This window comes from Chelonia mydas, chromosome 14, assembly GCF_015237465.2.
Source record: "Chelonia mydas isolate rCheMyd1 chromosome 14, rCheMyd1.pri.v2, whole genome shotgun sequence".
Taxonomy (NCBI): domain Eukaryota; kingdom Metazoa; phylum Chordata; order Testudines; family Cheloniidae; genus Chelonia; species Chelonia mydas.
In genome coordinates this window covers 23755484-23780974 of record NC_051254.2, presented here as the reverse complement: position 1 = coordinate 23780974, position 25491 = coordinate 23755484, and the positions used below count along the sequence as shown (strand labels likewise).

The window sequence follows — 25491 nt, the reverse complement described above, 5'->3', positions numbered from 1 at the left end:
GTTAAGTCTGTTGTGGAAAAAACACTCCCCCTTGCCCAGCCAACATAGTTATGTCGATAAAACCCTCAGTGTAGACATAGCTATGCATACAGAAGAGTGCTTCTGTCCACATAGCTAATGTCATTTGGGGAGATGGTGTAGCTCTGCCGGGCAAAAAACGCCATCTGTCGGCATCCGCAGTATCTACACTAGGTGGCAATGCCAACTTAGGCTCTGTAGTGTAGACATGGCCTTATATATCCAAAGCTATGTCTTTCTGTTATGAAGTGAGTTGAGTCAGGCGATAGCTGAGGGCTTTTGAAAAACCCACCCTAGATTCACATGCAAAATCAAGAGCCTTGTACTGCATGGTCTTAGCTAAAACCCTGCTGATCTTAGGTGTCGAATTAGCTACCAGGAGTGTGGGTTGTGTGTCTCCCCTATTGTTGCTTCAGTGAAGTCGAAACACAGTCCGCAAGAATTCAGGAAAAGAATCAAGTAGATAAGTGAGCTGTGCTCCATAGCTGGTCCCCAGTTCTGTGTGCGTACAAAGTGCCGTCAAAATCCAAACCAGCATCTGCTGCTCTTTGCTTTGTTTTTATAAAAAAAGAGGCAAGCATCAATTCCAGTTCACTGGTTAAAAGGAGTGGCATCACTTAGGGAACTAACTATCCATTCCAGTGCCAGATCTATTCAGGTTCCATATCATAGCAACTTGTTAAGGTTACAGGGGCTGGTAGTGAACTCCTATAGATCAGAAATAACTCTGTTGAAGCCAATGGAGTAACAGCCAGGCCTGGCTAAAGCCTGGAGGGTTGGTTTGTGAGAAGTTTTGATATTTCAGAATTAGCTTTTCTTACAATTCAGATGAAAGCAAATTGACCAAAATTTCTTGGCGAGCTGGCGATCCCCAAACTTTCATCTTAGAAACACCAAAATACAGTGTTTCCCAAATGGAAATGTGTGAAATTGACACTCCAGATTTTCAGGCCATCGGGCACCCCAGACTGCCCAGTCAGGAGTCGGGTAGCCCACGGAGACAGCTGGCCATATGGTGGGCCTGCCTCAGAGCTGTGGACACTAGAAACCTGTCCTAGGACTTCTAAGCTCCTGTGGTATATTGAGGACTCTGTTGGAATTGCAAGTTATCACTTTAAGGGTTGGAGAGTTTCCTGGTCCTGCTTGCAGTTTAGGGGACTCTGTAGGGAAGCATGTTATCAGGTTCAGTCTGGAAAGAGCCAGCTTAGAACAAGATGGATGAGTTGTGCCTCTGTGCCTCTGCAGCCTGCTTTGTCTCTCCTTGTTTTGGGGTTCATGTTGTCTTAAGGTTCTGGATTCTAAGAAATGAAGCTGTGTTATATTGCAACCTTCCAGCAAGAGGATCAGTGTTTTTATCTAACCTCTCTGTTTGCATGCTGTGAAATATAACAGCTCCCAGCTCCACAGCAAGGACCCTGAGAGCCCCGGTTAAATGGGGCGCCTAGCAGCACCAATAGCCTCATCTTCAGGCAGGGTCCTGGGAGCTGGCAGGTTGATGCCAGGGAGCCAGGAACCTAGCAATCCCAAAAGCCCACCTAGAGCTGTCAGGCTGAGGACCCAGGAACACATGGTTCCAGGCAAGTTTCCAGTGGAAACCTGTCTGTGTTTCATCAAAGGTGTAATAGCTTCAGCAAACCATTTCGATTCAGCAAATCTGGATTTTCCAACAAAACTAAATTTTGTCTGAACATTTCTGATCAGCTCTCGTTACAAAGCAGTGGTAGATCAGAATCAAACACAAAGTGTTCTCATCTCTTCTGTCCAAGCCAGCCATCTCTTCTGTCCAGCCCAGCCATCTCTTAAGGCCCAAAATCTGGTTTCCAAGGCTTTGCACAAAGCAGAGGATGAACATATATATTTTGGCCGATTCAGGTTCAGAGACTGGTCCCTTTACTAAGAGACCTTGGAGAAGTTTTGCCATTGAATTCAGTGGGAACAGGATCAGACCCCAAATCCATGTCCCACATAGTATTTCCCAAATTTGCAGATGAATGAAATCATTTAATGAAGCAAATGAGAATAATCAATGAGCTTCATATTAAGACCCTTGGAACTGAACTCCCAACAGCTCAGTGCTGGCATGGAGGCACAGAGACGGAGGAGATGAGTGTAGGGAAAGGTTCTACTGCTACTCAACCTGTGCTGTTCTCTAGAGGTTGTAAGAGAAAGGCAGGAAGGCTGAGCCAGCTTCTGTGCATCTTCTTCCCTGGGTGCATAGCAGGCTGCTCTTGTTTGAACAATTCCCCAGCAATCCTGACAGCCCGGAAAGGATATCTCCTGACAAGCAAATAGTTCAATTAGTTTTTCGCATTCACACTAATTCTCTTCTAGCTCATACCATGGCATTTCATTTATCCATCACACTGATGGACTCTGTAATTCTATCCCCTGTCAGGGAGCCAGCTACGTGAAGCAAAGATCCGAACCCATCAGAGATGTCATGTAGGCCTATAACCGGGCTTTAGAGAGACAAGGCGGAGAAGGTAATATCTTGTATTGGACTAACTTGTGTTGGTGAGAGAGACAAGCTTTCGAGCTACACAGAACTTGTCCTCAGGTTTGGGAAAGGTACTAAATACCAGAATGAACAGATAGTTTAGCATAAGTAGTTAGTACATATTGTGAGGGGCCATTCAAGGTGTAGTCATAGGACAAAAAGGGGGGTTGGTGGAGGTTTGTGGGTTAGAAATTGTTGTAATAATTTCAACAGATAATATCAATGTTTATTTTAAAGCAATTTCATCAATTTAAATTCACACAGCTGTGGGAAATTATGGGGGAGGGGGCAGAAAGAAGAGGGTCAGACAATAATTATTTAATGACAGTAGACATTAAGATTCAAAAAGTTAGAGCTTTGTAACTGTTAAAAACACATGTCAAAGCAGCACACAACGTTAATATCCTTACATCAAACTAATAATTTCTCAAGCAGCATTTTTCTTACTTTGCCTGTCTGTAAATTTAGGTTATTAGAGATGGAAATATTTTTCATTGGTTTGTGTGTGTACAGTAAAATTGACATTGACCAACATTTACAGATAAAAATCGAGTCTTTCCAAGCCTACCTTTAGCTTCTGATTTCCCAGGTAACACTAAGTGCTACAGAACATGGAGCTTCCTCACCAGTTGCAGCTCTGGAAGAACTGCGCTTTTTGGAGACAATGAGACAGCAACAAAAACGGTAAAACCCACAGATGGCTGTGACAGGGGAGAGGCCAATGTGCCTCTGTAAATAGGCTTAGCCTGACTTTTCACAGTCATTACTAGTACTGAGTGAAGTGTTTGCAATGACTAATTTATTGGATGAATTTCACCTTTTCCCCCATTTGCTAGCTGCCCTCAAACAGATTGCAAAAGTCTCATACTTATTCAGGATTTGAAGCTCTGTGCAAATCTCTTCAGTGACTAATTCTTGGGCCAGCTGCCCCATCCAAATTGGAAATGTGAAATGCCAAAGAGCCAGACATTCCCAGGCCCTCCCAGAGATTCCTTCACATGGAGCCAGCCAAGCCAAGCCCTTTTCCTGGCAGGGGGGTTTAGTGCAGGATTTGAATGTCCTGGCTACTCGGAGGTGAGAGACAGGCAATCTCCGCAAGTTGAAGCTCTCTGTTTATTTAATCGGAGTGAGAACTTTCTGCACACACTCCAGTCCCTGTGTAAAGGGGTCCACTTTCCGAAAGTTTGCTCCTCATGGCCAGGCGAGGCGGAGTGGCTGTCTCCTTGGATGCCCCTGCTGACAGTTGTTCCATCACTGCAGTGGGCTCTTTTCCCACAACTTGGCCACTCTGGACAGGCCACACTTTTGTCTACCCCTTCTGGGGTAACAGAGAGTCCAACCAAGCTATCGTCCAATGACCTTATAGAAGGTCTTCCATCCATCTCTGTACTCCAGGCTCCTTATACCTCTCTCCTCAGGGGGTTTCACCCACCTTCCTTGGTGGCTGATTGGGGAACTCAGGCCAGCCCGCTCTTCTGGGTTGCCACACAGGGACCCTGAAGTTGGCAGCTAAAGTCTACTCCCTCAGATCTCTTGCTACCTTCCTGGACCACTTCCTGCCTCATCCATTCACCAGACAGAGACTGCAGATGCTCTCCCTGCAGCCTCTTCCTGCTACAAACTTCCTGGCTTTCTGATCACCACCAGCCCCTCCCCAGCTGGGCTCTCTCATCAATTAAACCTGGCTTTCCCTCTTTCACAGGTGCTGCCAGTGATTAATATGTTAATTGGTCTCTCAGGCCCACATTAACCCCATCATAGAAGATTAGGGTTGGAAGAGACCTCAGGAGGTCATCTAGTCCAAACCCTGCTCAAAGCAGGACCAATCCCAACTATCAGGGCTTTTGTGGGGTACACCCCCCGCTCACACCGTGCCATGGGGCCTCAAACCTGGACGGACCAGGGGAAGTTCAGTCTCTGTTGTGGTATTAGGGGTTGTGTCTTCAAGGGCTGAGCTTCCCAGGCTCAGATTCCTAGGTGGGGTGCTATGAAGCACTTGTTGCTGTTATGAACAGCCAGCTGGAGTCAATCACAGAATGAAGCAGAGCTTTCACAAACACGTTAAGCACCGCGAGATCCCTGAACCCCACATCCACGATGCATTCTGGTCTTGGTCTCTGAGGTGACTGCCAAACAGGGTGCTCCCTAGTGTTCAGGGCGATGGTGACTTCTGTGATAAGGGCAGTGGCTTGTTCGGAACTGGACTGAGACCAGCTAACTCTTTTCACAAAGGAGTCTCCAAATGGCCATCAGATGGGAACAACTTTTGGTCACTACTGAAATGGACCTGATTCAGAACAGTGACTTGGAGAGAAAAAGATCTATAGCCAGTTAGCAATCCAGCCCTTAGTGAACTTGTCCTGATTAAAAGGACCAAGCCTTTCCATGAACTAGTCAGAATGGCTTCCATACTATTACCTATTGGTTGCTTAGCAGTGGTCGGCACGGCAGCGTCCAGCAAGGGCCCCAAGCCATCTACCCCCATTGGCTAGGAAAGCGGAACATCATGGCAAGTAATCGACAAATGTGCTCCAGCCACGGCACAACACAGTCTGCTGCAGAGCCCGACGCACGTGTGCGCAGACACTGCTGCTGCTGCCAGTCAGTCACTCGGGTTAGACTTTCCAGCTATGCACAGGGCTTGAACTTTACAGAGTGATGGATGCTGCTTGTGACTGAAAAATGCCTTTTCTGTGTATCATTAACCGCGGCCTCAGCACTCCCTGCAGCTCTGTGAGACAGAGCGGCACAGAAATGTGACAGCAGCAAAGCACCATGCGGGGCTTTGGGCTCTCATGGCACTCAGTTGGCCCGGAGATGCCTCACTTACCATGGCCACATTGGCCTTTCATGACCACTGCCTGGCCTCTTTGGTGCTCACTAAGTGTTGGCTTCTTGTCCTCAGCTGCCTCGAACTGTCACATCAAACGCTTGGCAGATCTTGGAAGGGAAAATGGATGTTTTCTGAAGAAAGCCACCAGGATAAACCAAATCCCCAGTAATCCTGAGTGGAGAGTATCCAACTTGGAGGCACAGGCACTCACAGGTTCACTCTACTGGCATGGGAGATGCACACATCTGGTAATATCCTATTAGTGCCCCCCTGCATGCCAGTGCCAACTTTCACTCTACTGTGATACCAGTAAGGACTGTTTTCAGAGTGATAGCCATGTTAGTCTGTAAAAAGAACGAGGAATACTTGTGGCACCTTAGAGACTAACAAATTTATTTGAGCATAAGCTTTCATGGGCTAAAGCCCACTTCATCAGATACATGCAGTGGAAAATACAGTAGGAAGATATATATACACAGAGAACATGAACAAATGGGAGTTGCCATACCAATTGTAACAAGAGTAATCAATTAAGGTGGGCTATTATCAGCAGGAGAAAAAAACTTTTGTAGTGATAATCAGGATGGCCCATTTCAAACAGTTGACAAGAAGGTGTGAGTAACAGTGGGGGAAATTAGCATGCGGAAATCGTTTTTAGTTTGTGTAATGACTCATCCACTCCCAATTTTTATTCAAGCCTAATTTAATGGTGTCCAGTTTGCAAATTAATTCCAGTTCTGCAGGTTCTCGTTGGAGTCAGTTTTTGAAGTTTTTTTGTTGAATAATTGTGACTTTTAGGTCTGTAATTTAGTGTCCATGGATATTGAAGTGTTCTCCAACTGGTTTTTGAATGTTATAATTCTTGACATCTGATTTGTGTCCATTTATTCTTTTGTGTAGAGACTGTCCGGTTTGGCCAATGTACATGGCAGAGAGGCATTGCTGGCACATGATGGCATACATCACATTGGTAGATGTGCACGTGAACGAGCCTCTGATAGTGTGGCTGATGTGATTAGGTCCTATGATGGTGTCCCTTGAATAGATATGTGGATGGAGTTGGCAACGGGCTTTGTTGCAAGGATAGGTTCCTGGGTTAGTGTTTTTGTTGTGTGGTTGTTGGTGAGTATTTGCTTCAGGTTGAGGGGCTGTCTGTAAGTGAGGGCTGGCCTGTCTCCCAAGATCTGTGAGAGTGAGGGATTGTCCTTCAGTGAGGTTGTAGATCCTTGATGATGCGCTGGAGAGGTTTTAGTTGGGGGCTGAAGGTGATGGCTAGTGGCGTTCTGTTATTTTCTTTGTTGGGCCTGTCCTGGAGTAGGTAACTTCTGGGTACTCTTCTGGCTCTGTCAATCTGTTTCTTCACTTCAGCAGGTGGGTACTGTAGTTGTAAGAACACTTGGTAGAGATCTTGTAGGTGTTTGTCTCTGTCTGAGGTGTTGGAGCAAATGCGGTTGTATCTTAGAGCTTGGCTGTATGGATTGTGTGGTGTGGTCTGGATGAAAGCTGGAGGCAGTAGGTTTCCAGTATAGGGTGGTGTTTATGTGACCATCACTTATTAGCACTGTAGTGTCCCGGAAGTGGATCTCTTGTGTGGACTGGTCCAGGCTGAGGTTGATGGTGGGATGGAAATTGTTGAAATCATGGTGGAATTCATCAAGGGCTTCTTTTCCATGGGTCCAGATGATGACGATGTCATCAATGTAGAACAAGTAGAGTAGGGGCGTTAGGGGACGAGAGCTGAGGAAGTGTTGTTCTAAGTCAGCCATAAAAATGTTGGCATACTGTGGGGCCATGAGGGTACCCATAGCAGTGCTGCTGACTTGAAGGTATACACTGTCCCCAAATGTGAAATAGTTGTGGGTGAGAACAAAGTCACAAAGTTCACTGTGTATGTTTGGTGGGCAGAGCAGGGAAGCTAGTTACCAGGATTCTTGGTTTTTCTTCCAGGCTCTGCACTTAATTCACCGTACGACTTACAACAAGTGAGTCAAGCAGTGCCACTCTTCAGAGGAAGTGTGAGAAATGCCAATTGTTATCCAACGGTGGATCCAGCTATGGTGCCAGTCACTGCTAGTAATGGGTGTTGCCCTCAACCACTGCCAGACAACTCATTAAACAGACCTTTCATTCGGGACTAGTCAAATTTTATATACCACTAAAAAGTAACAGGACTGTCAATGGCACAAATATCTCACATCATCCCCAACAGTCCTTGCAATGGTTCAAAACTCCTTCTAACTCCTCTGGAAATTCACCAGATGGTGTAACCACAGCAATTCCAGGAGTAGATGCCCCAGAGGATGGGCTGCATTTCTGGCAGCCTAAAAGTCCACTTTGGAGGGGGAAAAATCCATCCTTTGAGTCTTTTCTGTAATCAATCAATGCCCTGATCCTAGGGTGCCCAAAAGATCATCAAACTGAAAAGTCGCGCAGAGAGCTCCTCAGAGACTACCTTTTACCAGAGCCGAATGGAACCATCCTGCCAACATTTCCCAGTTCAGTTCTAAGAACACGATTTCCAGGGAGTTCTGAATTCAGCTAAACCTTTTTGTTCTTTCCTCTTTGAATCTGGTTTGAGTTCCTTGGAGGGACTGTGTGAAACAGTCTATATATGCACAAGGGAAACCCTGCTCTCTTCTCTTGTCTATAAAGCAACATTTGGACAAAAAGGCATTGTGCTCTGAATATTCATTCTATTAACTATTATGCTGTCATTCTATTATACCAATGACACTTTTTATATGGTCATGAAGATTAAAGCAAAGGGGACCTAGTCATTCATGCACATCAGTTTAAAATCATTCAATGTCCTTACAGTGGGGAATTAGCCTTGACAGCGAGCTATTGAACTGCATTCTAGTCACTGCTCAGGCTCCAGTTCAGTTAAGCACATGCTTAACTGCTCTGCTGAACAGGGTTGGACTTTAGCCAGTGCTTAAAGCTAGGTATGTGCTTAAGTGCTTTGCTAAATCACAGCCCAACTTTCCAGGGCCTCTCATCCTCTGAGCCTTTCTCTATGCAAATTTAAAGGTGAGCTGGCAAAAGGAAACAAGCCTTGAATCTATCTGAGGGGCTTATCGGATCCCTGCTCCCATTTCCTGAGCACCTCACCATCTTTAATGTACTTACCCTCCCAATACCCCTGCAAGGAAGGGCTGTGCTGTTAGCCCCATTGTACAGAGCGGAGATGGAGTCAGAGAGGCCCAGATTTTTAAAGCTGTCTGGACACTGCTGTGCTCAGCGTCACAACACCTACCTGGTTGAGGAGGCTAAATCTCATTTTCAAAGGGGATGCATGCACTTAGGAGTCTAAATTCCATCAACAGTCAACAGCTCCTAAATCAAATAGGAGTGCAGCAACTAAATGCCTTTAAAAATCTGGGCCTTAGAGACTAAGGATCAGATCTTTCAATATATTTTGGTGCCTAACTCCCATTGAAATCAACTGAAGTTAGGCTCCTAAATACCTTTATAAACCTGAGCCTGAGTGACTTAGCAAAGGTCATACAGGGAGTATGTGGTGGAGGAAAGAATCAAACCTGGATCTCCTGAGCCCCAGGGTATACCCTTACCACTGAACAAGTCTTCCTTTCTAGGAACAGTCTGCTTCTCAGCTACAGATGGAGCTATATTAGATGTGTTTGATGGCTTTGTTTCAAATGCTCATTTATTATTTTTATTGCAGTAGTGCTCTGCAGCCCTCCTCAAAGCCTAGGACCTCATTGTGCTGGGTGCTGTACAAACACAGAACAAGATGCTCCCTGACCCCAAGCAGCTTACGATCTCATGCATCTGTGCCCTTTATGGGTTTGGTTTCCAGGGCTATTCTGGCAAAGGAGATTCCTGGCTGGAACATTCACCAAAACAGCACATTTTAAGAAGAGGAACTGGAGCATCAAGTCAGTTACAACCAATTCCGGTTTATGCCAGGAAGGTCAACTATGGATGGTGTTTGCAAGCTGAATATTGCAGGAAAGGTATAGGGAGAAAAAGGAATTGCATTTAGTGTTTGTGGACAGAGTCCCTTGAAAATTGATAGGGTGGTGCCTGCGGAGACAATCTGCTGAAGACATATATTCAAACTCTCACAGACATGCACAAGGATAGTTCAACAGTGAATCATAGAATATCAGGGCCGGAAGGGACCTCCTGAGGTCATCTAGTCCAACCCCCAAAGGAACAGGTTCCACCGAGATTTGAACTCGGATCACTGGATTCAGAGTCCAGAGTGCTAACCATTACACCATGGAACCTCCTTGTGCTAAGAAGGAGCTGTGGCGATCATGAGCTATTCACTGTGAAGGCCGCTCTACATCAAGCACGAGTCCTAACTCCGTTTTTATTTGTGATTGTAACAGACACCGTGACACAGGAGGTTAGAAGAGAGAATCCATGGAGTATGCTTATGCCGATGACATTATGTTGTGCCATGGAGATAAATACAAACAGGAAAGGGACCTAGAACAAGGGAGGGCTGCATTAGAAGGAAATGCTTTCATATCAGCTGATCACAGATGGAATACATTCAATGCTTTGTAGAGAGGGATCATGAAAAGCTAGTAAAATTAGATGGTATAGTTTTAAAGCCTGTGCAACAATTCAAATACCTCATTCAGCATTGAGCTATGACAGGAATGTGGATGGTAGGAGCCACATGAAGTGCACGTATTGTAAATGGAGATGGTTGATGGGAGTTCTTTGCAATAAAAATATGCCAAGTAAACTAAAGAGCAAAGTGTATAAGACCATGTTTAGGTCAGCCACGATGTAAGGGTCAGATGCTGGCCAATATGGAAGAGACAAGAACAACTACCTCACACTGCCAAAATGAAAATGTTCTGGTAGATGCTGGGTAAGATGAGAACTGATAGGCTACTGAAATGATGTAATGATGGATTAGCCTCCATCACAGAAAAGTTGAGGGAGTATCTACTGACATGGCTGGGTCATGTGAGATGATGACACACGGGATATGTTGGCCAGAGAGTACAAGATCTGGTAGTCACGGGCCAAAGATTCTAAAGAAGATCCAACGAAAGGTGGTTTAAGACACCGAAGGAGGACATGAAGAAGATGTCAAGTTGGAAGATGCACTAAGCAGGAGTGCTTGGAGACACTGAACAAGAGTCACCCACACAGACAGAGGACAGAGCAAAGATGAAGAACAACTGCATAGACATAGGATGCAGAAACATACCCTGTGACCTATGCCCAAATCAAAATGGCTCGAATTTTGAATGTGGATTGTTCTCAGCTAAGAGCTTGCAAACAAACGACAGCCCAAGACCTGTTCACAGAAATTCTACGGTGAGCAATATCATCAATGTGAGAAAATCACAATCTGTCCATGGACAAATTGTGAACAGGAGAAGAAGAACAATGTGCCAAATAAATGACTTACTGTGAATTATTCACCCAGATCTGCACTCCAGAGGTTTTATTTCATATTGCACATTGAGATTTATGGGTAACAAGAAAACCCAGAGAGTGAGGAGAGCCAATGGTAACAGGAGAGCTATTTAACACTCCCAATCTCTGACTAAACAGGTTTAGAAAGAGACTCCCCTAGGGACAGATTTTCCCACCTCTGCCTACTGCAGGGTTTCTTACACTTTCCTCTGAAGCTTCTGGTGCTGGCCACTTTCAGAGAAGAGGGTGTTGGCTTGGCTAGCTGGGCCTGAGCCAGTCTGACAATGCCTATGTTCTGGTGAGATCAAGAAACCCTGGCGAGGCAGGCCCAAATGCTTGTTTGTCCTGCTCTGTGCAGGGAAACCCCCTTTCCTCACAGGTCCAGGGTTTTTTTTAGGATCACTGGAAAACCAGGAGATGCCATTCTGCAGAGCTTATTGACTCCCTCCCTGTGGAGCTGAGCTCCCAAGGGGTCCAGTTCTGCAACCCTTACTCACCTTATGTACTATTTAGTGCTGCGACTAAGCCCATTGAGCCAACAGGGTAAATTCTGCTCTGTGTCAGAGTGGCAGAAAGGAATCCATGCTTTGCAGGGGCGTGTTTGCAGATTAGCTCCACCCTGGGGGCAGCCATGCCATGCTGAGGGGCTCCAGGTAACTGGACCCTGAAGCTTCTAAGCTCTGAACCTCAGTCTAGCCGCATATCCGTCTGGGACATAACTAACCCCAGAGCCTTGGGTGAATGGAGTTTGGACTCTGGTGATCTCCACATCTGGGTCTGTTTGCAGTTCCCTGGGCTCTTTTACAGGTAAGTACATGTTGTGTTTATTTCTCCTCAGTTTTGTATGGAATCTGAATGGTTCCCAAAAGGTAGCTCTTTGGGCTTTTCCTTGCTGTTGTCTGCCCCTCCTTCAACAGAGCAGCTAAAGCCAGCTAGTTACCTTGGAACTGTCGACATATAAATAATAATGGGTATTTGATATTTCACCACTGTCTTGAGACAACCTTGGAATCTTCCTGACACATTTGCTTTGAGAAAATGCTGTGGCATCTCTCTGGTTTGATTGAATAGCTCTCCTGAAGGCAGACAAGGAAATCAGACGATGAGACCCTTTGAAGGCAGCTCAGTTTTGGAACAAATGAGTTGAGTGGGTGAGCTGTGTACAGAGATCGCTCTCTCTTTGCAGCTTGCCAGGGGGCATGGATGAAATGTTGATAAGGTCACCGAGCCCAAAGATGAAAAGGAGAAACTGAGAAGCAAGTTCTCATGACACAAACTAGCAGAGCTCAGCCTATTACACAGAGAGCGCACGGGACAGCTGATCATAATGAAAGTTTATATAATCAATAAAAAGGAGTACTTGTGGCACCTTGGAGACTAACCAATTTATTTGAGCATAAGCTTTCGTGAGCTACAGCTCACTGCATCCCATGAAGTGAGCTGTAGCTCACGAAAGCTTATGCTCAAATAAATTGCTTAGTCTCTAAGGTGCCACAAGTACTCCTTTTCTTTTTGAGGATACAGACTAACATGGCTGCTACTCTGAAACCATATAATAATCAATGTAGCTTGCATGACAGGCAAACAGCGTGGGCATGGGCATACATGCTAGTGAGGCAGGATGGCCTGGGGTTTAGGTCACTACTGTAGGATTTGGATGACCTGGGATCATGTCCCTGCTCCACCACAATCTTTCTCTGTCACCTTGAGCAAGTCACACACTCTCTCTGTGCATTTGCAAAATGGGGGTAATGTCCCTCCCCTACCTCACAGGGGTGTGGGGTGTCAGATACTAGGGTGATTAGGGGGGCAGATAAGAACCTAAGCTAAACAATCAGACCAGGACGCTAAGCATACAGTTACATGGTGGTTTGGGTGCATTGGCCTGAAGATGTCCTTTTGTTTTAAGTGAACTTAGCACTGGCACAAAGTGCCTGATAGCCTCGGAACAGATATCACACAGGCAAGACTGCGCAGCTTCCCCCCACTGCCATTCAATGTGTCTGCAGGGATCATCTCTGCCTAAAGAGGGTAGTTTAGTTTCATGGACTGTTCGCTCCTTGGGCTTGCCACTGGGACTGCGAATTGCAACAGTGGCTGGAGCCGATGACCTCTGGAAACTGGAGTCAGGAGGAAATTTCTAACCATGAGACAATATTGCAACATGTGGGGCTTACACCTGCTGCTGCATAAGCACTGGCCATTCTTGGTGACAGGATGCTGGAGTAGACAGGCTGTTGACCAGCTCTGCAGACCACTGTCATTTCCACAGCAGCAGACGGAAGCTGCATACCCTCAGACTCCTGAAACCCCTCGCAGCTCTAGCTATCACCTCCCATCCCAAAGGAGAGCCAGCACCTGCTGCAGCCTCACTTCTCTCCGACGCAGTCTGGGCTTCCCATGTCTCTATGTGACAACTTGAAAGCGGAGCCTTTAGAAATGCTAAGTGGCGCGAGGAGTGAGAGCACGGTGTGTTCTGTGAACAAGCCTCCCTCCCCGTCGCTGGAGAAAGCAGAGCGGTGCCACATCCCATTCCTGCAGCATCCCATTCCTCAAGGAAGACAAGAATGCAGCAAGGAGAGGGGAGTGCTGGATTAATCACAGAGTGAGGCCTCAAAGCAAGTCCCCTTGGCCTACAGTTCCCTGGCTGTGCTGGGTCCATTTGAACCTCGAGTCAGGACTGGGCTAAAGGAAGAGGAAGGAGAATCGAGCTGTATCTATTCAGTTCAGCAATGAGAAGGGAAGGTGATGACTAGAGCATTGAAGGGGGCAGATGTAGAGCAGCTTGTAAATACTGTGCCTAGCACCCCAGTTCTCTTGTCATGTAATTGCATGTCCCTGGCCAGCATCAGTCAATGCACTGGCTGTTCTGCAGCCCAGACCCAAGACTGTAACCAGACCCCTTATGATCTGTAGGCAACTGTTGATCCAGGCGGAGCCAGTCTTTTCTCTGCCTGGTGTCCCTCCACATGGCCTGGGCGTCTCAGTGACAAGACGTTTTGCTTTTTTCTTTGAGGTGTGGATCCCCTCTCAGGAGTGATCTGGAGTGATGGTAGCACAAGGCTCCATGTTCACTGTCCACCAGGGACTGCAGAGCAAACATGCTCCATTTACAAAGAGAAGATGGTTTCTTCCTCAGGCTGCCAACTCATCTGGGGTGTGAAAGTCCAGCTTATGCTTCTCACATGTCCCTGCGGAGCTTACACACTCCAATATCCCACCCTCCTGACACCTGTGCAGCCCCATCGCCTTTGGGGGTGGGGTGGGGGGGAGTTTGCACAGGCATAAGTGGCGGAGAGCTAGCAGTGCTGAGGATGCAGTGGGGAGGGCTGATGAGATGGAAGGGAGCCATCTGTCTCCTTCGGTGAGCTCTACTGCTTGGGGAACTTCGTCTGGTCACTACGGTAAGCAGCCAGGACTCTGAGACACACAGGGAGTGAGGGGGGAGGGGGCAGAGTAGAGCTGGACTGTAAATGAGGAACTGGATGGAAGGGATGAATGGTGGGAATTGGATAGAGAGCAGGCATGGGGGGAGGAGAGGAAGTGAAGAGACTGGAGCCTCTCTGTGTGATTCCTACCCTCCCTGTAGAGCAGTGCAGCAAACAAATGAACCAGTGGGAACCTCCCCATGGCTGAGCTACTAGGAGCTGTGGAAACCAGTCTCATGTGGCTGCAGCTGCTCCTTTCGGCTCTCTATTTTCTTCCCTTCCCAGGTTATGTGTGCAGAAACCCATCCAGACATTGTCCCCAATTACTGCTGTTACCAGCTGATGGCTGACAGCTGGATTTAACAGCCTCGCGGTGTCCTGCACATCACTCAGATTAGACATGTCACAATGCTGAAGTCCCGGGTGTTTTACACCCTCAAACCACCTTACAGATATTTATGATTTTTTTCTGCGGTGCCACCAGAGAACACGGCTCTTTACAGTGAATGGAATAATAACACTTCTAGTGCACAGATCTCAAAGCACTTTACAAAGGTATCTTCACCCCAGTTCACAGAGAGGGAGTCCATGGAACAGAGCAATGAAAAGTTACCGGCACAGAGACACAGCAAGGTAATGGCAGAGCTGGGGATCACACCCGTGGTGGAGCTGCAGAAGCACACTGCCCCGCACAGCTCAGCCTCTGCCCCGGAGAGCTTGCATGAGGAACAGTACATTCTTTACAAACCAGAACCCATATCTGAAAAACCTAAATGTTGTTAAACACTATTTTCCATGCTACAAAAAGTCCCAGAAGTCCAACTCAGCACTGCCCCGTGTGTTATTCAATACACACACTGGACCTGACCCAATTCCTGCTGCAGCCAATGGAAGGAGTTGCCATTGACTTCAATGGATGTGGGAGGGGGCCCCATGTCAGGGACTCCAGGCTGCTGAAATTAATCCACCTTGTCTAAAGAGAGCCCCAGTGGAGATTCTCAGCCTCTCTGAGCACTGATTGATCCCCTGCTGCTATGTCTCCCAGGCTCCTCTGTATTATCAAAGCAAGTGCTGCTCAAAGCCTCATGTAACCTGGTGAATGAAGAGCACCATGTGCCAATGCTCTGTTCAGAGGACACCTGGGGCATTGGGGCCTCACAGCCTTCTAACCACAGACTCTGATCTTCCACTGGGCCTCCCTGCTGCCCCCAGGAGGGCGGGGGAATCCAAACGCTTGTCAGCCATTGCCCATCTCCTGCGTTCAGCCAGTAACCCCAGTGCGCCACTTGAAGGAATGCAAAACTGGCTCTGCGTACTGGACTATGTACAATCAAGTCTTTCACCATTTTGAAACTAGCTTGTGCATCCATTGTCTACGCTAAGGTCGAACTTCCCCATAGTAATTCTCGTAATGGTTCAATGACAGAAGCATAATTGGGAATGAATTTTGCATACCAGGAAGTAAGACCCAAGAAGGAATGTAATGTTTGCAAATCTGTTGGAGGAGGAGCATTTCTAATTGCCAGGAAATGAGCTGGATCAGATTTTAGTCCAGCCTGTGAAATTGTATGCCCCAGAAAGGAGAGTTCAGTTTGTCTAAATTTGCATTTGGACCTATTGAGTTTGAGGCCTGCTTTGCTGATGCAGTTTGGTACAGACTGCAGGTTATTGTCATGCTCCTCCGAAGTATTTCCAAACACGATAATATCATCCAAATAGCACTGAACTCCATGTTGATTCTTCAAAATCAATGACATCATTTTTTGGAAGGCACTTGGGACTGATGTGAGACCATATGGAACATGTTTAAAACGGAATAGTCCCTTATGTGTAATAAATGCTGTGAGGTCTCTGCTATCTTCATGCAACATAGCCTGGTGGTATGCGCTCTGCAAATCAAGAGTAGAAAACATCTTTGCTCCACAGAGTTCTGCAGATACTTCTTCTATGTGAGGAAGAGGATGTCTGTCAATCACAAAATAACTTTATTTGGCTCCCTTAAGTCCATACAAAGGCAAATGCCTCCACCCTTCTTCTGCATCACTACTGTAGGTGAAACCCATTCCAAGGAGTTAATCTCTTCAATAATGTCCTTTTGAACAAGTTTTCTAAGTTCCTCTGAAACAGCTTCCCTAACTGAAATGGTAATTTCTGTCGTACAGGCATCACATTATTCCGCATTTTAACTTTATGCAGAAACCCATAAGCACAGCCGAGTTGCTCCTCAACCTGGTGTTAGCTCCCAGCTGAAACTGGTGTGTGTACCGCAAGAGTGCTTTGCTGAGGAAGATCAATTCATCCATTAACTACCCTGAGTGAAGCTTGGGTTCAGTAAGAGGCACATCTTTAAAGTAATACAAATAGATGGGTTTCAGAGTAACAGCCGTGTTAGTCTGTATTCGTAAAAAGAAAAGGAGTACTTGTGGCACCTTAGAGACTAACCAGTTTATTTGAGCATGAGCTTTCGTGAGCTACAGCTCACTTCATCGGATGCATAGCCTATAAGGTGCCACAAGTACTCCTTTTCTTTTTACAAATAGATGGAATCAGGTAGTATAGATACTGCTGAGCCAGTGTCCAACATTAGCTGAATATAGTGTGATTTGCCTGAGGGTATGGCGGAAACGTTTACTGTGCACTTTATTTGTTCTGGAATATGTGCAGTAGTGATTTTGTGCACGCTCAGCACAGTAACATTTGGTATTGTAACTGCATGCACCTGTTGGTTGAACTGGCTGCTGCAACATACTTTAGCAAAATGCCCAATCTTTTTGCAATGATTGCACTGAGTTACTTTTGCCAGACATCCTGTGTAGCTTCCAAGGTGTTGTGGGGATCCACAGCAAAACCATGCTTTTACTGTATTTTGAATTTGCTGATTTGGTGGTTTTTCATTAGTTTTTCTCTTGTAATTGTTTGTCTGCAGCGATAGTGAACTTTTCTGCAAAGGAGTCACAGCCTGGACTGTGCCTCCTGGATCCATGCTCATTATTTTGGCTTCAGCTGTAGCTGACTCAATCTGGGTAGCAATGGTTATTGCTTTTTCTAGTGTAAGTTGTGGTTTTAGAAGTAAAAGTTCTCTTATATGAAGCATGGTTTTTTGCTTGTTATACCAATAAAATAAAAACCAGCAGGATCTTATTAAAGGGAAAAAGGCAAAATACCACATTTATTGTGAATACAGAAAGAACCATAGTAAGCAGTTAGTTATAGCTATAACATTCCATTCAATTTCATATTTATTCACACATTCATACACACACACACACGTTCTGCAAGGTAGTTATCATAGTTACCAGCCTTAGAGTTGCTCATGCCAAGCCACTGGCCAGGTGGCCTGGACATGAGGAGGGAGCAGGGCTTTGTCAGATGCTCATCTGATGCTCCTGGAAGCTGGTTAGCAGAATCAGACCCCAAAGTTCTCACTTTCTAGAGTCCATTTTTATAGGAATTTCTTCCTATGCCAGTCTATGGGAATTGCTTCATCATGCTGTTGCTGAATCAATCAGCAGATAGCACATTCCTGACAGCTCTGTGCTGCCAGATGTTATCTTGTTCTTTGGTTCTCCCATTCTTGAGGCTGTTGGGTGGATTCCAGTCTGCCCTCCGGGGGTCCTCTGGTTATTTCCACTTGACGCCTTCTTCAGCCGATGGACACTGCATTCTTAGGCTGGCACCTCCCTGATCATTCAGTTATTATCCATACCAAGCATCCATCCACATACATCCTCTATCTCTATTTTAATCACAATTGTTAACAAAGCAAGATGAATACAACAAAAGGGTCGGGAGTCTCTGGGTTCTGTTTCTGTTGTTACAGAGTATTGTTTTGAGTCTCTCTCTGTGTGAGTAGTTGTTATTACAAAGAATTGCTTTGAGAACAGACTCTGTCTTAGAATGTACTAACGCAATTAGCAGCTTGCGAGTTTAACACATAGAGGGAGAGAAACAGTACCAAAAACCAAGAGACCTCTTAATTAGTAATATCCTGGAATTTAAACTATGGGGAATCAAACTCATTTGTGATTTTAATACAGAACTTCTTTAATATGATCCAACATTTGTCTATGCAGGGAAGTTTATCATTATAGCTATACCAGTATAATTATGTCACTTTGGAAGTGGTAGACGCTAAACCAGAAAAAAGCACTCTCATTCCAAAATAAGGCTATGTCTACACAACGCACCTTACTATGGCGAGGCTACGCCGCTGCAGCCACACCACTGTCAGATGCACTGTGTGACAACTCCTTATCACCAGGAGAGAGCTCTCCCAGTGACAAAATAAAACCAGCCCCAGCGAAGGGCAGTAGCTTCATCAAGGGGAGTGTGGCTCCCACCGAGGAAGTGCTGTCCACACCTTCACTTTTCATTGCTAAAACTTTTGTCATTCAGGGGGGTGTTTTTTCACACCCCTACATGACAAAATTTTAGCAATGAAAGTGCCAGTGTAGACATAGCCTAAGTGTACCTGCTCAGGGAGTTACACTGGTATAATTATACTCCATAGTTATGCTGGTAAATTTCCCAGTGTGGACAAGCCCTTTACTGACAATACATTAGCTCGAATTACAATACAACTGAAAACTAATCTAGAGAGGGTCACAGAAACTTTTGAGGGTAGGGTTGGCAGGTCCCCTAAACAGTGTGAATTGGAGTTAACAACCTATTGAGTTGGATGACGCAGTTGTCACTTCCCAGATACATTGTTTCGGGCTAACTGCAGACTCAGGCAGCTATTGGGTCCTGTTTTCAAGATTTCCTCTATAACTGTGATCCCTAGAAACGTACTTTTAATTTTTTTTTTTAATGTAAGCTGAGCTTCTGATGTAATTTGAAGAGTCCAGGGTCTGGATTTTCAAAAGAGCTCAGCTTTTATTTAGGCACTAAAATAAATAGCCAGATTTTCAACACAGCACACGAGGTGTTGAGCTCTTCTGAAAATCTGGGCCCTGTTGTGGGCCATGAGCCCTGTAAAACTGGACCTTGAGCTCTTATGTAAATCTGGCCACTGGTGTCATGCCCCAGGCTTTACCTACAGTGCCTATGCCTTAATCTGGCCCTGCACACAAACCAATCATTAAGGCCTAGATCCTCAAAGGTATTTGGCACCTATCTCCCATTGATTTCAATAGACATTAGGAGCCCAAATGCCTTTGAGGATCTGGACCATAGTGTCTGTGCTGAGGAAAAAATTTCTCCCATGCATATCGTCTTTCTTGCATCTTCCTCTGAAGCATCCATTGGAAGCAGAGAATTGGACTGGACAGACCCCAGTGTCCACACAGCAAGGCAGTTCCTGCTCTAACATTCTGTTTTAGCTAACATTCCAGCTAGCATGTGTCTGCAGCTGGAGACAGAGCGGTGCCAGGACACTAAACATAGCATGTTGGTGAGATTGCTGCTCATGCTCTCAAGAGGTCAGCATCTTCCAAGCCTGGCTAGCTCAGTTGGTAGAGCATCAGACTTTTAATCTGAGGGTCCAGGGTTCAAGTCCCTGGTCAGGTAATCAGCTTATCCAGCTACTTCATACACCAGGAGTTAAAAAGGTCTCTGTGGATTTCTTCTAGATTCAGGCAGAAGTTAACCATCTACTAAGAAATGGGACTTTTGGAGGCTGCAATGCACAAAATTAATGGTACACTGCAATATGGGACTGTGGTGTGAAGAGTGGATCAGGGTCCAAGTGCTTCCAAGGTGGGGTCTGCTTTGGTCCCATCACCGTATTTTAGGGGAGCACTTAATAGACACTAATATGCACTGAGCAACACTAAGAAAATGAAGACTTAGAGGCTGTTGGCTTCTCAAACACGGACCCCTGGCACGACTGCCTGCTCAGTAGCTAGTTAGTAACCATCCCCAACTGGCTTCTGCGATGCTGTTTCTACACTGCCTGCCAAACACTCACCCAGCTGTCACTGAGCTTGATAGCCCATTCATTACTCCCATCTACTGAGGCTTAATTCCACTGACGAGAGCTGCACCTGCATAAAACTAGAAATGGGAAGTGGGGAATCCGGTCCTGTAGCTGCAGACTGCTCACCTGGAGCTCCTCACACAGAAAAATTAGTGTATTCAAAAAGAAAATTACCCATTACGCCGTGATGCCTGCGGTATGTCTCTGCTCTGAAGTCCTCCTCGGGTGACACACCAGCCCAGAGACTTTAGTGGGAATAATTGACTGTTGGAGTGCTCCAGATGGCTGCCAATTTTTAAAATCAGAGTGACATTCAGACACAGAGGATTAGTGCTTTGGAAACCATGCAGTGCCCCAGTCCAAACAAACCATACAAATGGCCGCAACAGCTCAGGCGAGCTCCCGGGAGGCTGCTGCTTCCTCTTTCTTTCCTGATAATTGCTCTTAGTAAAAATATCCGCTCAGTAAGGGCTGCAGCAGCTGCTCTGTATTAAGCACCGATAAAGGCTCCAGTTCTGAGGGCAAGGGAAAAGCTTTCACTAGCTGCAATAAGTGAAGAACACTGCCAAGCGGAGACTGCAGCCATGATCAGACTGTGTCACAGACACCCCAAGAGGCTGATGGTTTGAGGGGCTCATTGGAGGGTGCCTGAGAGCAAGTTGGCCTCATCCTGATCCAGATTCCCCCAAATCTGGGCTGTGACTGTAGTCCATTCCTGAGAACAGGGCCAGACACAGAGTTCAGGGATTATTCAGAGTTCAGGGCCCATCCCTAGGCCTGATGGGTGATATGCCAAGTGCTCCTTGGCTGAAAAGCATCTGTGGCTCCCATTGGCCTCAGCCTCACAAGACCAGGCCCTACATAGGGCAGAGTGATGGAGCCATTTTTTTACATCCATGCAAAAACATCATGGAAATTCCTCAGTTGAGGCACTCAGATGTATTTCCCGCATGATGCCTGAGACTGTGGTGGATTCATACTCACTGATCAGAGAAGAATGAGTTGCTTGGGCCAAGGGGATGGACAGAATTTGATTTCACCCGTCTAAGAATGGGGTTAGGGATGGATAAACAAGTTCTGGGGGGCTGGGAGAACCAACCTGCCCCTTCCCTCCCTGACAGTAGAACCCAGCGGGAGCAGAAATTTGAGAAAGGGTCTGATAATGTGGGTTGTTCTTCACTTCTGATTTGTGTCCGGGCCTGGAATCAGATGTGCAGAAACCTGCAAGAAAACCTAATCCTGTCTGTGCAAAATCTGCCTGGTGCAGAGGACTTGTGCAAAGCCTAGGTGCTGCCTCAGTCACATGGAGATCCATAGAGTTAATATGATGCAGAGGATTTGCGAAGGCTCACAGCAGGAGCTGAAGTTCACCCTCCATGGTTGGAAGGAGAACTACTAGAAGTCCTATAAGATTCCAAGGCCAGCATCACAGACTTCGGTGGTCAGATCATCTGACTTTGGGGTGCTTACTGTCATGACCCCACAAGTCTCAAACCTGGACTGATGGATGCCCTGTTTGGAAGAACACTGGAACCTCTGATTGGTCACAGGTAAACCCAAAGAGACGCACGGGAAGTTGTCTGTACGATGGGGTGAATTCCTGGCTGGCTGCTACATCATATCCTGACATCTCATCCAACTCCTGAGCCCAGCTTTCCTGCCTTCCTGCCTCATTACTGATCCCTGCTACTGGTCCATGACTCCTGGTCTGACCCTTGGCTCAACTCCCGATTCTGACTCTCACTATTACCCTTGGCTTGACTCCTGATGCCAACTCTTGCTCTGACCACTCGGTCTGACTGCCCAAGCAATGGTCTTGACACTCACTAGATATGGTCCAGACTCCAAATTCTAATTCTTCCTGGAAGTTCTGGAATGTTTGGGTTTAAGCTAAGTCCCTTCTAGTGGTGGATGATCATCTGCCAAGTTCAGATGGAAGTTTGGTTCCAATCTTTCCCAAAGTTTGCGGCAATGTTTGGATCTGGGTTTTGGTTTGGATTCCTCCCTCATGCTTATAGAAACAAACCTGAACTTGAAACCATCTGAGATTCTTCCATCTTGAGTAGAACTTTGGATGAATTAAGATGAACTCAAGGAACAAAGATCCTATGTTCATAAAAATTAATAGCCCTTGTAATTAAAAACATGGCAGAGAGAGAGACAGAAGGTAGCTAACACAAGAGCAGATGTAGCCATAAATAGTTTGGACCACTGACTACAGCACAGATCTGCCAATTTACACCAGATGAGGATCTGTTCCCCCATGTTCTAAAATTTTTCATAAAGTGTCATTGACTTTAAGAAATGGTCAAATGGACATAAATTAACCTGTTTAAATTTCCTCTGCCCAGCGATCCTCAGGGTAATGCAGCCAGTCTACGCTTATGAATTGTGCTGTGATAAACACCAGCTTTTCACAAAAATGCAGTCACTTCCTGCGCTAATCTCTCGCATCGCTTCATAGATCTGGCAGGAGATCAGCCCTACACCTTGCGCCGTTGCATCTCCCCAGCTTCATTAAATGATCAGAGAACTTTTACTGAATGCATTTTAATTGCACATTATCATCCATCAATACATTTCCTTCATAAATCATCTTTACAAACTTTTCCCCAGCATGCCTCGAAGCTTTAAAAGAATCTACCATACTTCTATGATTTTTGACAGTTAATTACATAGCCCTTTCAGATTTATTGTTTTAGCAAAGAAACAATCTGATTCTCTACCATGGGAGATTTCATAAAAGGAAGACATAATTCAGGACCAAACGGATCTCATGCAGATCCCATTCAGATGCTGGAACAATTTATATGGTGGGGGTGCTGTGAACATTTGAACTAAACTGTAAATCCTGTATATAATGGAAACCACTGCAAGTCAGGGGATGCTGCAGCACCACCCCCACCCATAGTTCCAGCACTTATGATCCCATTGGTTTGTAAACTGCACAAACAGCCCAGATTTATTACTTATCTGATTATTGTGTTTGTACCCAATGGTCAGAAACAGGTTTCTTGTGAGGTTTCAATTTCTTCTTTGTTCGAGCCACATAAGTACCTTCTCTTGTGGTGCTTCTGCATCCAGGGCACATTGTATGTCTACAGCAACATCCATCCAAAGATCTCAACACACTTCATAAGAATGAATCTACTCAGGTTCATGGCACCTCAGCGGCAAAAGCAAATATCATTCCTATTTTACAGCTGAGGCACAGAAAGATTAAAGTCTAATTTTCAGAAGTGTCTCCTGCTCTTAGGTGCCCCCACTGTCAGTCTTCAACTTGAGATGCGTAGGTCCTTAAATGCCCATAATTCCCACGGGAGTTGAAGCTGCTCATCAAATCTGAAAAGCAGGTCTTGACTTTCTCAAACTGGACACTCAAAATTCATGGGCACTTTAGGCCTGACTTGCTCAAGGTCACCCCCTGGAGGCTGAGGTTGCAGGAGAAGCTAGAACCCAGATCTCCTGCTTTGTAGGCTTGCACCACAGGCACCCATCCTGCCATGCACCTGGGTTGAAACCTGCTTCTGTGTATTTAGGAACCCATTATAAAAACATCCTTATTGGAAACCTCCCATCTGACAAATCAGACTATTGGAGCCAAGGAGGGCGTGGACTCATGGTCTACTGGCAAGAACAGGTCTCCCTTTGCTGGATGACACCACCTAGGCAACATTGGAGTATTATAGTCTGGTGCTCCTGGGAATTGTCGTTCTCCTCATCATTAGGGGAGGTGATTGTTGTATCTCCTCTGACAGGGCAGCTGAGGTTGGTGCTTGTCTCAGCTCCCCTTACAAAGGAAGTGTCTGAAAGGGGGCTACAGGCAGAGCTATCCCCAAATTACATCCCAACCCACTTCTTCCTGGAGCGGACGAACCAGAGCCAGGGCTGTGTGACAGTAATTGCCGTCTGCCTATGTACAAGGCACTCACTTATCCTGCTAACTAAAGCTGCCTCTCACAAATGCGCTGCCACTTTTCTGTTCCATCTGCTCACAGACAGCACGTAACTGTGTAGAATGGAACTGCAAGTGACATGTGACACACTGTGGCCCACCACCTGCCATGCTCATCTCTAGGAGCATAGCTGCATGTTTGTCACATCCGGGGCTCCTGTTACGTCCCTCTGCCTTATCTGCAGCCTGAGCTCTCCTTGCTCATGTATACACTCCCACCCCCACCAGTTACTGCAGATCTTCCACACCAGAGAGCTTGATTTAATTAAGATGCACTACAATCATCGGTACTTGCATTTAACCATCTGAGGCAGAAATGAGGTGGCGCATATTGAAATCCCACTCTCACTGCGATGGGAAGAAATGAAAACCCCATAGTTTTCCTGAGGAATGTTTGCCAAGATGTAATAAAGACTGCATCCCAGGCCTGCTGAGATCAACCTGTCATTATTTCCAACACACACACACCCATGCTCTCATTACACAGCTCCCTGCACAATCCCCTGTGCATATCAGATTGTTGTCTTGTTAGCCAATTAGCACATCATTAGCCACCATCTGCACTGTCTACTCCTAGACAACTTCACTTGAGTATCTCCTAAGCTGTTATTTATACAGCAAAATCCACTGCTCTTCTTTATTCTCATAGGTTAGAATATCTGCCCCCTGCCAACTAACTGCCTGACATTTCAAGCACCAGAGACACCCTTGTGCAGCATGGGAAATAACCGGTGACATTCTATAACCTGTATAATACAGAAGGTCAGATTGGGTGATCACATTAATGCCTTCTGGTCTTTACATTTATGGTGATAACAAGATTGTGCCAAGGGCTGTGCAATCAAAAATGGAGGCAGGAGGACAGATTCCCCCTCTGCCTTCCTCCTCTGTCATTATTAGAGCAGGTTAAAAAAACTTGATGGAGCAGTTTTCCATTGGAAAATGCTGCTTTGAAGAAAACAGAATGTTTTGCGGGAACACATCAATTACAATGAAATGTCCAACAGATTTAGAAACAATTTGTTTCAACTTTCTTGTTTCAGTTCAATAATGGCAAAATGTTTGGTTTTGACTTTATCATTTTGTTTTACTTTGTTTCAATTTCTATATTATAGAATCATAGAAATGTGGGACTGGAAGGCACCTTGCAAAGACATCAAGTCCAACCCTCCAGGCTGAGGCAGGACCAAGCAAACCTAGACTATCCCTGCTAGGCGCTTGTCCAACCTATTCTTAAAGACCTCGTGAGGATTCAACAACCTCTCTTGGAAGCCTATTCTAAAGTTTACCACCCTTACAGTTAGAAAGATTTTCCTAAAATCTAACCCAAATCTCCCTTGCTCCAGATTAAGCCAGATCAAGCCTTCTTGTTCTACCTTTAGTGGACATGGAGAACAACTGATCACAGTGCTCTTTAGAACAGCCCTCAACATA

The 25491-nt window shown here is 45.8% G+C and overlaps 2 non-coding genes across 2 annotated transcripts; one reads left to right on the top strand and one right to left on the bottom strand.

The window, feature by feature from the left end:
* Positions 1 to 9529: 9529 nt before the first annotated feature.
* Positions 9530 to 9601, bottom strand: TRNAQ-CUG. The gene has a single exon. It is a non-coding gene; the product is annotated as a tRNA-Gln (tRNA).
* A 10019-nt stretch (positions 9602 to 19620) lies between these two features.
* On the top strand, positions 19621 to 19693 carry TRNAK-UUU. Its single transcript has one exon. It is a non-coding gene; the product is annotated as a tRNA-Lys (tRNA).
* The last annotated feature ends 5798 nt before the right edge of the window (positions 19694 to 25491 follow it).